Genomic DNA, 12,664 nt, shown 5'->3' on the forward strand with positions numbered 1-12,664 from the left:
TGGCATAATTGGAAAATCTACTTTGAGAAATGTTAGCTCTTTTTTAGTTAAAAAGCCAGCTGACTCACCGATGGCTATAATCTGATCCACTTCTTTCTTAATCAATCCTGTTGGATCATTTTTTAATTTCTCATAAAAATTAGTGTCTTTCAGTTGTCTTTCTATCTCTTTGACATATTTGGATTTATCCATTACCACAATCGCTCCTCCTTTGTCTGCTGACTTTATTACTATGGATTGGTCTTTGCTTAACTCTGTAAGTGCCTTTCTTTCTGACTTCGAAATATTATGTTTATATCTAAATTTATTTTCTTTAACTGTAATGTCTCTGAGTATCAATGTTTCGAACGTATGGATAATTGGATTTGGAGGACCCATAGGTATCCATTTACTGGATGGTTTGACTATTGAATTATCTATTGTTGCTGGTTTGGTTGAAAATATGTCCATAATTTTCAGTTTCCTGATAAATTTGAACAATTCCACTCTAGTTTTAAATGCATTATACCTGCTCGTGGGAACGAAAGACAAACCTTTGTTTAATATGGATAATTCTTCTGTATTCAACGTTTTGCTGGAGAGATTGATCACCCTTCCTACTTCCTCTTTATCTCTATCTTTTATCACTGATGGTGGAAGTATCCCCTTCCTCTCCCTCTCCCTCTTCCCCTTCCTCTTCCTCTGGTGGGCGTTGTTTCCCACTTGTTCTCCTGGATGTTGGGTTTTATTGTGTCCTTTTTCCATATTTTGCCCAGTTGAAAAACCTGATATACGGGTTTAGACGGAACATAATTTTGTGGAACTGGGTCAAATAAAGATGCAGAAGGATCTACTGTGTCTTCATTTTCACTACGAATACGTTTTGCTCCTCTGTCAATATTGGGACTATTGTCACTTATGGTGACTATATCATGTTGTTTATCTTTTGGCCTGACTGGATTTTGTGGTTGAAAAGCTGGTCTTTGATAATAATTCTGTTTGTAGTTGTATTTATTTGATCTATGCCAAGGGTAGACACTCTTATTATTATAATCTGTCTCGTCCCTTTTGAACTTTTCATATTTAGTATTTTTCAAATCCTTAGTAAATTTCTCTAAATTAGCCTTATAATCCTCATAAATCATATCAAAACATAGATCTTTCTCTTTCAAATATTGTAATGTATTATCTAAATCAGCTTTTAATTTCTCTTCTCTTTGTTTAGCTGTTTTGATTACCAAAATCATCAGGTCGAGAGAGCACTTATTAAGGATTGCTTCCCAGTTACTCATGAAAACACTATCGTCTTGATACATGCTGGGTGGTTTGTTCATTCTAAGGCCTCTTGGTATCCTTTTATACCTACAATAGTCCAGTAGGGTGGAGGCATGTAGATTACTTCTAACCACTCCTTTGTTCAAATTGATGGCATCCTCCCATCTCTGTAGGAAATCATCAAACATTTCGCTTTCTTTGAAGAAGGGCTCAGATGGTAAGAGGTCGTTTAATGTCCCATCCGTGTAACTCAACACGTCTTTCCATGGAGAGAAAGACATTTCCGGTAATAGGGACGGACCCAAAAAACAAAGCGGTAGCCGATCCAGTGAGCTGTATAGCAGTGACGACAATAGGAATCGGTTGAAAACAAGCCCTTTATTGAAATGCCCGACTCTGGCCGAGTTTCGCTCCCTTGCACAGAGCTGCCTCAGGGGCAACTAAAAATGGACATACAAACAATTAAAACACATACATATAAATATTAAACCGCTTGCATATGAATCATATTTTAGATATGTAAATAAAAACTGATAATAGACATACATACATTTTGAGAGACGTGAAATCAAAACAACTACATATATATGTGTATGAGAGTATGTGTGTACTTATGGATACAATACAGTAAATGAAAACATAAATGTATGGCAGACAAAACAAATGTAAAATATTAATATAAAAATTAAACAGCATATTATTGCAAGAAGATTAGAGATGGTGACTTTGTGTCATAGATGATGTAAAAGTGTAAACAATGGAGTCAATACTGGTTAAAAAACTCATCAGAAATATAATATGTAATGCTTACTTTATTTTACCAGGACTTGATTTGATCAATGCAGGAAATATCGTATAAATTGTGCCTATTTGAACAAAAAAATATATAATAAAACAATATATACCATAATAGAAAAAATAAAAAAATAATAAAAAAATATAAAAAAATAAATAAAATGAAAACTAAAAAAAGAAAACATAGAAAAAATAAATAAACAAATTAAATAAACCAAATCAATTATGAAACTGAAAAAGGAATTACAAAAAGAAATGAAAAGAATGCTAAATAAAGGTGCATAAAATATTAAAAGGGGTCTACCTTCGGTGCTGATATGTTCTCACTCAAATAGACTTGCTCTAATCAGCATAGTATTGCTGCATAATAGCTGCTTTGAAGTCAAACGTTCTGGATATAACAACTATATTAGATAAGAAATACTATAATGTCATTCGTGAAACACTCTTGAACTGTTCAAATAAATACTCTGCTATTCAATTATGTGATATCACTCATGAAATAGCAATGACTGGCAAACCTAAGGTTGTCACTGAGGACGGCATATTCCTATTTGAAATACCAAATGGCGCTCTGTTTGGAATTATCAACTCGCTGTAAATCTCATGTTGACAGGACTATGCAAATATAGCATATAAACTTATGCTATAACCAGAGACAGCTAATATTGCTACCTGCTAAAGCAAACTAAAAGAAATATAAATTATGCCGAAACGGTACTTACATTTGAATTGACGAGCCGTAACTAAGCTAGTCAAGGGAAGGGACGCCGCGGATGGTGTTTATTTATGCAGGCTCACGCGATATCCAGCTGGATTTTCGCGCCAAAATCATGAAAATAAAATCACTTTTTAAACACTGATTTTTAATCACGAAGATGGTATATGCTGTATTGCCTGTCTCAAAAACCACTCAAATGCATGATTACTAATAAAAATCATAATTCATGCTGTATTTTGAGTTACAAAAGTAAAACAAATCATACGGAATCAAATTGATGCAGGCTCTCGCGATATCTTGCTGGATTTCCGCGCCAAAATTATAAAAACAGTAAATAATAGAAACACTCTTAGACAATGAATTCTGATCATTAAAATCGTACATACTGTATCACCTATCTCAGAATCTTCAAGAATTCATGGCTATTAATCAAAATCATGATGCAAGCTGTGAGACTAAAATAAATCATACAGAATGACATAACTTGCACTGCTATGAATGAACCTGCATTGATGACTCTTAATAAGCTGTCCTATAACTTGATCTAAAAGTATGTGTCTAAAAAAATGTAATCTATGATGGCAGCCCCTAAACTCAAAAAATCAAAATTATAAACCAAAAAAAAACAAAATCATAAACCAGTAAAAAAATAGTAAAAAAATGAATAAAAAAATAAAAACAAAAATAAATAGATATAAATGATAGATGAATAAATGAGTATAAAATCAGATTGAGACCATATGTAAAATGAATAACCATATTGACTCCTAAAAAATACATTAAAAAAGGTGATTAAAAAACAATGACACAAAGTAATCACAGATACACTCCCAAATCTAATTCACTGTTTAGACCTAATGGTGTCATCGTGTTGAATTCATAAATGAATTTCTGTTCATTCCTAAGGAGTGCACTGTTCAAATCTCCACCTCTCCAATTGGCATTCATCTTTTGTATCACACAAAATTTAAAATCAGTAAATTTGTGACCTGTCTCACTGCAATGTGCTACCATAGGTTTACCCTCTTTTAATCTATTGATTGCGCTCCTATGTTCTATGATCCTACGATTAAACTGTCTGATGGTTTTACCTATGTACCATTTGTTGCAGGGACATATGGCAACATAAATAACTCCTGAGCTTTTGCAATTACTCGTATGGTTGAGCTTGTATATTCTATCTGTGTTTGGAATTTTCAAACTCTGTGTTCTAAGATTTACAATGCACACACTGCAATCACCACAAGGGCTATGTCCTACTGCTCTCTTAGTCTCAATTTGTGGCAAAGGTAAAACTGATGGCGCTAAAAATTCTTTTAAATTTCTCTCTCGTTTATTTGCCACCATGATTTGTCTGTCTTGGAAAACAGGAAGAACTTGTAATATGTGCCAATGTTTCCTGATCACTTGTGTGATACTGTGTGATAAACCAGTGAAGGTAAGTGGACATATAACCTTATCTGTTCTGTTTTTTGTCGCTTGTCTATTTCGAGGTTGTAATAAAGTGGTACGCTGTTGTTGATCTGCTCTCGCGAGACATTCGTTTATGCAATTTTCAGGATAACCTCTCTCAAGAAATCGTTGTTTCATCTGCTCTGATCTCATACCAAAGGTTGTATTGTCTGTACATAGACGTTTTAATCGCAAAAATTGGCTGTAAGGAAGATTGCGTATAAGTGACTTATTATGACAGCTTTCATATAGTAAAAATTTGTTTCTATCAGTTGGTTTTTGATAGATATCTGTTTCGAAACCTCTATGTGTTCTTCTGATCAATATGTCAAGGAAAGGTATTTCTTTAGAATCAAATTGCATCTTAAAATTGAGATTTGGATCTAAGCTATTCAGCCATTCTAAAAATTCTAATAAAACCTCAATACTACCTTGCCAAATTAAAAATACATCATCTATGTATCTTTGCCACAATAAAATATTATCTTTAAACTGATGATCTGTTAAAAACATGCTTTCAAAATGAGCTACATAGAGGTTGGCAACAGAGGGGGCCATAGGAGACCCCATTGCAACACCTTTGATTTGCATAAAGTATTCCCGATTAAAAGAGAAAAAATTCTTGGTGAGTGCTAATCTGGCTAATTCTATAATAAACTGATTCGGTATGCGAGAGCGAGTATTATGAATATGAAGTATTTGCTCCACTTTGTCAATCGCCTTATCCTGTGGTACATTCGTGTAGAGAGAATCAACGTCTAAAGTAGCCATAATGATATCTTCATTATCTATATGTAAATCCATAAGTATCGTAATCATGTGGGCTGAATCTCGTGTGTAGGATGGTACTTGAGATACATGCGGTCGTAGGAAGATATCAACAAAAATAGCCAATGGCTCTAGTAGTGAGCCATTGGCTGAAATGATCGGTCTACCAGGTGGATCTTGTAAAGATTTATGTATTTTGGGTAATACATAGATTACTGGCATAATTGGAAAATCTACTTTGAGAAATGTTAGCTCTTTTTTAGTTAAAAAGCCAGCTGACTCACCGATGGCTATAATCTGATCCACTTCTTTCTTAATCAATCCTGTTGGATCATTTTTTAATTTCTCATAAAAATTAGTGTCTTTCAGTTGTCTTTCTATCTCTTTGACATATTTGGATTTATCCATTACCACAATCGCTCCTCCTTTGTCTGCTGACTTTATTACTATGGATTGGTCTTTGCTTAACTCTGTAAGTGCCCTTGGCTTATCCGGCTAAGTAGCAACCACTGAATGTAGCCGAATGTTCAGCAGCCGTCACTTAGCTGGATAAGTCACTACTTATCTGGCTTAGCACTGAATATTGACTTCTGGGTGTATTAGCAATAGGGATGTGAATCGTTTTTCTGACGGATGAAAATATCGTATGATATTTTCTAATCCGTCAAGTATTGGGGGATCCCCAAAAGTGATAGGAAAACCCCACAAAATTTTTGTGTGGTTTTCTTATCATTTGGGGGGGAGGGGAGAAAGGGCACACAGAAAAAAAAACCTCAAACCCACCCTGACCCTTTAAATCTAATTATTTAGAATCCCCCACCCTCCCGACCCCCCCCAAAACATTCCTAAAGTACCTAGTGGTCCAGCGGAGGTCCTGGGAGCAATCTCCCGCTCTCTGGCCATCGGCTGCCACTAATCAAAATTACTACATTGCTAGCTGCCAAATTTGTCTGCCCACACACCCTGGATTAGTATAGGACTAACAGGATCCCTACACTATTATTTATTTATTTATTTTATTTATTTAATTCTTTTTTATACTGGTATTAGTGGTTACATCATACCGGTTTACATCTGAACTGAGGTAAAAAATACATCAAACAGGGACAGGGGATGGGACTACAAGGAAACAGGGGAGAAGGGTAGCTGGAGACTGGCAAACAAAAGATCAGAACTATAGAAATAACCTGTTATACAATGAAACATAACTTAACAGATAAGTTCAAGTAACGTATTGATGCAGCAAGGGGTTAAGATGCAGGGGATCTAATCTGAGTAAGCCTGTTTGAAAAGCCATGGTTTTTTTTGCATTTATTTTTTGAAGTTCAACAAACAAAATGTGCCAATGCCACTTATAGTTCAGTGTACTTCTCATTCTCAAGGCTTCCTTCTTCTTCTAGGGTCTTGCTTAACTCCTCTGAGCCCTGCTTTCTTGTCTCCGGCTGAAGGGAGCATCTCTGACCCAGAATTCCTTCGTGAGCTCTTGAGGAGGACTGGGCCAGATAACTGTGATCAGTCCTTTATGGTCTTCTGAGAGAGTTTCTTATACACTCCCTCACATACCCTTCCCCTCAGTCTGGGCTTGTTAGGTGAAGTGTCCAGCCGTGCTTGGGCTAATTCCCAGCTCCTCCTCTGTGGCCCATATAACTCAACCCAGGGCCAATTTCTTCTAAAGGATGTCCCATCTCCAAGTGGGCTACCCCTACTATCTCTGAGTTGGCCCCACAGGTTGGAACACTGAGGACAGCCACTCTCCAGAACCACTGGGTATGGGAGTTTGGAAAGAACATAAGAACATAAGAAAATGCCATACTGGGTCAGACCAAGGGTCCATCAAGCCCAGCATCCTGTTTCCAACAGTGGCCAATCCAGGCCATAAGAACCTGGCAAGTACCCAAAAACTAAGTCTATTCCATGTAACAATTGCCAATGGCAGTGGCTATTCTCTAAGTGAACTTAATAGCAGGTAATGGACTTCTCCTCCAAGAACTTATCCAATCCTTTTTTAAACACAGCTATACTAACTGCACGAACCACATTCTCTGGCAACAAATTCCAGAGTTTAATTGTGCGTTGAGTAAAAAAGAACTTTCTCCGATTAGTTTTAAATGTGCCCCATGCTAACTTCATGGAGTGTCCCCTAGTCTTTCTACTATCCGAAAGAGTAAATAACCGATTCACATCTACCCGTTCTAGACCTCTCATGATTTTAAACACCTCTATCATATCCCCCCTCAGTCGTCTCTTCTCCAAGCTAAAAAGTCCTAACCTCTTTAGTCTTTCCTCATAGGGGAGTTGTTCCATTCCCCTTATCATTTTGGTAGCCCTTCTCTGTACCTTCTCCATCGCAATTATATCTTTTTTGAGATGCGGCGACCAGAATTGTACACAGTATTCAAGGTGCGGTCTCACCATGGAGCGATACAGAGGCATTATGACATTTTCCGTTTTATTCATCATTCCTTTTCTAATAATTCCCAACATTCTGTTTGCTTTTTTGACTGCCGCAGCACACTGAACCGACGATTTCAATGTGTTATCCACTATGACACCTAGATCTCTTTCTTGGGTTGTAGCACCTAATATGGAACCCAACATCGTGTAATTATAGCATGGGTTATTTTTCCCTATATGCATCACCTTGCACTTATCCCCCTTCCATCATGCCTTGTCCTGCCGGGGTTGTCAGCATTACCTGATTATTTGGATATTTCTGTTTATCACCATGTATACCGGCAAGTGTCTCTTTCCTCTTATAGTTGATGTAATCTTTTTGGACCCTTGTGAATCAGAGTCTTATTGTACCCTGAGTCTACCAGGGCTCGGGTGGGAGCTTCATCCAGCTCCACCTGGATCACAAATTCCTTAAGTCCCCAATGTGAAATATCCCCCAAGTTAGTTTGTGATAGTGTTCGCCCATTCATGTTCCCAAGTTTCATTCTCTTTCTGGGGCTCTGTTCTGCTCTCTGCTCCTTCTTGTATTGTTCAACCAACTTGTATTCCCACTCCATGTCTTCAAGCCATAGGCACTCTTCATCCATATGGTCCTCTGTATTACAAAAAAGCATGCCCAAAGGGCAGATTCCTCTTTGGCTTTACCCACTCTTTCCAAGGGCCCTTTGTTTTCTGCCTTTCCATATGGGCAGTGAGCTTCCTCATGTTCATTCCCCACAAAAAGGGTACAGAAGGAAAAAAAAATCTATAGCCTCATTTCTGGGGTTTGCCAAAATCTCTGAGGTTCTCTTTTTCCTTCCATTTGAGGATCATTCCTGCTTTGGAGATTTGCCTTTATCCAAGTAGACTTTATCCTCTAGTGTTGGCTGTGTCACTAAGCTGACATCCATAACTTCACTTCCCTCATAACGACAGTCCTTTGCCAAATGACTTCTCCTTCCACAGTTGAAGCAAGCGGGAGAGGCTGTGTCCGGTGGTCTGGTTACAGAAGATGGACTGTTTGCATCAGAGGGTTGCTGCTGGGGACCTCATTACTGTGCCATGAGGGCTGTGTGGGCTATATTTCTAGCCTCCGTACTATGTCAAGTATTAATTTTGCTTGGTGCAAGGCATCTACCACTTTTAGTGCTTTTCCAAAGTGAGCTTTGGGTGGGGGCAGATCCAGTTCCACGTGGGCTGGTCAAGCCCATCTAGGAATTGTGCCAGAAGCACCTGCCTAGCCATCTCGAGGCCTGTCTTTACTTCCGGCTACAGCCACTTCCATCTGGCCTCCTTCAGTTGATGGAACAGGTTTCGGGAGCTTTCTCCAGGCTGTTTGATGTCCCATCTGAACTGTTGCTGGTAGGTTTCTGAGATATACTCAAACCTTTCTTGGATGGCGGACGTGACTTCTGCATAGGTGGTCCTTCCATCTGGACTGGCTGCTTGAAAGGCCGCTTGGTATTTGCCGGTGAGCAAGTTTGCCAGGTATGTGTTCCAGTTAGCTTCTGGCCAACCTGCCATAAAGGTTTTCAGGAAGCCTCTGGGTCCTTTCCTATATTCATCTTAAACAGGAAGGAAGAGAATGGATTTCCCTGGGATATGACAGCATCTATAGATTGAGAAAATTGCAACTGCACCCCTGTTGCTGTGCCAGCATCCCCTGCTGCTGGGTGTATTGTTCATGTAAACCTTGAATGAATTGCTGAAGCTGCTGCTGGCTCTTTGTCAGGACATGCACTAGCCACTCCATATTATTTGCTCTTCCTCATGCATAAGCCGTAATCTAGTGAGTCTCCAGGGAGACTGAAGAGATACAGAAAAACAACAACAACAAAAATCCCTTTATGGCCTGCATGGCCCTTACTGATTAATTCCCTTAGCTGATTCAGGCAGAGCTAGTCCCCTTGGCCTGATATACTGAAGTCCTGACCTGTCCCTGCAGCCAGGCTCCAGAAAAAGAGAAAACAATTTTCTCTTCTTTTTCTTCTGTGTCTGTGGGTTCCTGTCTGTGTTCCCGACTTAGAGCAGGTATCCCACTTTTTCCACTATATGTAGCACTGAGTGGTCAGAGGGTAGCCAGACTTCAGGCAGGACTCTGATAGAATCTTTTATAAATCTCAATATTTGTAGCAAGTAGCAGCCAAAGCAGCTTCACTATTCTATGTAGGTCAACAAACAAAATGTGCCAATGCCACTTACAATACAGTGTACTTCTCTTTCTCAAGGCTTCCTTCTTCCTCCAGTGGCCTGAATAACCCCTCTGAGCACTGATCTCTTATCTCTGGCTAAAGGGAGCTTCCCTGTCCCAGAATCCCTTGCTTGGTGAGTCCTTAAAAACAAGACCAGATAACTGTGGCTGGTCCTTTAAGGTGTTTTGAGGGAATTTCTTATACACTCCCTCACAGTCCTACTATGCTAGGCAATTTGGGGAAACACCAAATACAATTTAAAATATTCCTAGGCATTTTCCTCTTGGCCCCCACCTCCCTTTCTTTCTTTATTTTTTTCCTTAATGTCAGTGTATATCCTCTTCTTAATTTTCTTCAATTCCTTTTCCACCTCCTCCCAAATTTCAGTTAATGCCACTACAGTGAGGTGACCCATAAACTGCCCAGGACAAAATGCTGGAGCCCTATGCTCGGATCTCCCAGAAGCCTCTGAAGATAAGGAAGAAGAGTTAGATGAGATTGAACCAGATAAAGGTGAACTCTGTGCTGCTGACCTCCTCTTCTTGCCAACCTCAGACTTTGTCTATTCCTCATTTACCTGTCTGCAGAGTTATAGTTGGCACTCAGCTCAAAACACTGTGATCCATACAGCTTCCCTGGTCATGATCTGTTGCTTCCAGAGGAAATGGTTGCTACCACCAAGCCTCTTGTCAAGACATCCCTGGCCAGTCAATCTGGTCCTGGTCCTCTGCAACTTAAAGATCCCGATGCTCCCCAGGACACACAGTCAACTATACCACCACAATTTCCATATCACCTGACCTTTCCCTGATGAAGCCACAGAGGATCGGAGAAAAGTTCAGCGCTCGGTATGAAAATCATCAAAAGAAGAGAGCATGAAGAAATTGGAATAATCCTTACAAAGTGTGATAACACAAATAGTTGAATTTTATTAGAATTTTGGAACTCCATGACTTACTGAATTAAAAAGGTCCACTTAGAACAAGGTAATTGTTGTGAGTGTTGGGGTGTGGTTGCTTGCTCTGGAGAGATGTGAGCCCTTGGACCATGGCACGGCTCAGGGAGGAGCCCCAAGACACACACCATGGGAGGTGAGAGTGTCCAAGCACAGGCTGGAGCTGGAACAAGGCTGGATGTGGAACATTACAAGAACTGGTACAAGGCAGGCTCAGACCTCCACTGGACCTACACACACAAGTGAGACCCAGCAATGCAATGCTGGTCTCAAGAGTAGCCCTCCAGCCATTCCGTAGCCCTTACTGACCCGTTGCTTGGGAACGATGAGTGCGAGAGGCCAGACGAAGGCTGAGGGCAGGAACATGACAAGACATGGAACTGAACAAAGACTCAAGGAACTTGGAAGACTCAGCTGCGAAGGTGGAGGGAAGGCGATCGAGTGCTGGCCCAACCGGCGCGGCAGGCAGGACGGGTGGTGAGAGAGACTGCTCGCAGGATCGGCCCCGTGAGCTACGACTGTCCTCCGACACGGTCACCATGTTTCACCCCACGGGCTGCATCGGGACGGACCATAAAGTACAATTCAAATAGGCTACAAAAAATAAAATAAACAAGCAGTAAGGACAAGCAGGAGAACAATATAGTGAGACAAAATAGAATAACATGTATAACTAGAAAATTCCTATCGCACATACCTGATTCACAGCATCTTCCTTTTTATTTACTAGAGGAGTTTACTCAGAGATAATTCATTCTGGGATGTTTTAAAAAAGATGCTGAAAAATGGCGCCAAAAAATTGGTCCAATTACAAACAGCCATGATCGGAAAAACCAGCCAATGAGAGTTAAGTTCAGTGTAACAAGAGCAGTGCAAAGTTTTAAGAAAATCCATGACCTGACAGGGAACTGAAAACAAGGATTAATGGGGGAACTAATCACCATACCAACCTAGATGGGAATTAGAGGGATGTACAAACGACTGACACCATAAAAAAGGATATTAGGGGGTTGACCTGAAAGGAAGCTTGCACTCATACAGTGATCAATTGAAATGGATGGCAGAAAACCCGATTTAACATAAAGACATCATTTATAAATATATTTAAAAGCACCGTTCCAAGTACAGATCCCTGAGGCACTCCACTGTTTACCTTTTTCTACTGTGATAACTGAACATTTAATTCTAATCTCTGTTTCCTGTCTTTTAACCAACTTGCAATTCACAAAACGACATTGCCTTCTATCCCATGACTTTTTAGTTTTCTTAGAAGTCTCTCATGCGGGACTTTGTCAAACGCCTTCTAGAAATCCAAATATACCACATCTAACGCTTCACCTTTGTCCACTTGTTTATTCATCCCTTCAAAAAAATGAAGCAGTTTTGTGAGGCAAGGCTTCCCTTGGATAAATCCAAGTTGGCTGTGTCCTATCAAACCATGTCTATCTAAATGTTTTGTGATTTTATTCTTTATAACAGTTTCCACGATTTTTCCCAGCACTGAAGTCAAGCTCACTGGTCTATAGTTTCCTGGATCACCCCTGGATCCCTTTCTAAATACAGGGGTTACATTGGCCATCTTTGAATCTTCAGGTACATCGAATCATTTTTAATAATAGTTCTGAAATTTCAGTTTTTAGTTCTTTCAGAGCCCTGGGGTGTATACCATCTGGTCCAGGTCTTCAGTTTGTCAATCAGGCCTACCACATCTTCCAGGTTCACCATGATTTGGTTCAGTTGATCAGAGTCATCATCCATGAAAACTTCTCCAGAACGGGTATCTCTCCAACATCCTTTTCAGTGCCTGGAGTGCCTTAGGGATCTGTACTTGGACCAGTGCTTTTCAATATATTTATAAATGATTTAGAAAGCAATACGATGAGTGAGGTAATCAAATTTGCATATGATACAAAATTATTCAGAGTAATTAAATCACAAGCGGATTGTGATAAATTGCAGGAGGACCTTGCGAAACTAGAAGACTGAGCATCAAATGGCAGATGAAGTTTAATGTGGACAAATGCAAGGTGATGGATATAGGGAAAAATAACCCTTGCTGTAGTTACATGCTGTTAGGTTCCATATTAGGAGCTA

Source organism: Rhinatrema bivittatum, unplaced genomic scaffold (genome assembly GCF_901001135.1).
Source record: "Rhinatrema bivittatum unplaced genomic scaffold, aRhiBiv1.1, whole genome shotgun sequence".
In the NCBI taxonomy this organism is placed as follows: Eukaryota; Metazoa; Chordata; class Amphibia; order Gymnophiona; family Rhinatrematidae; genus Rhinatrema; species Rhinatrema bivittatum.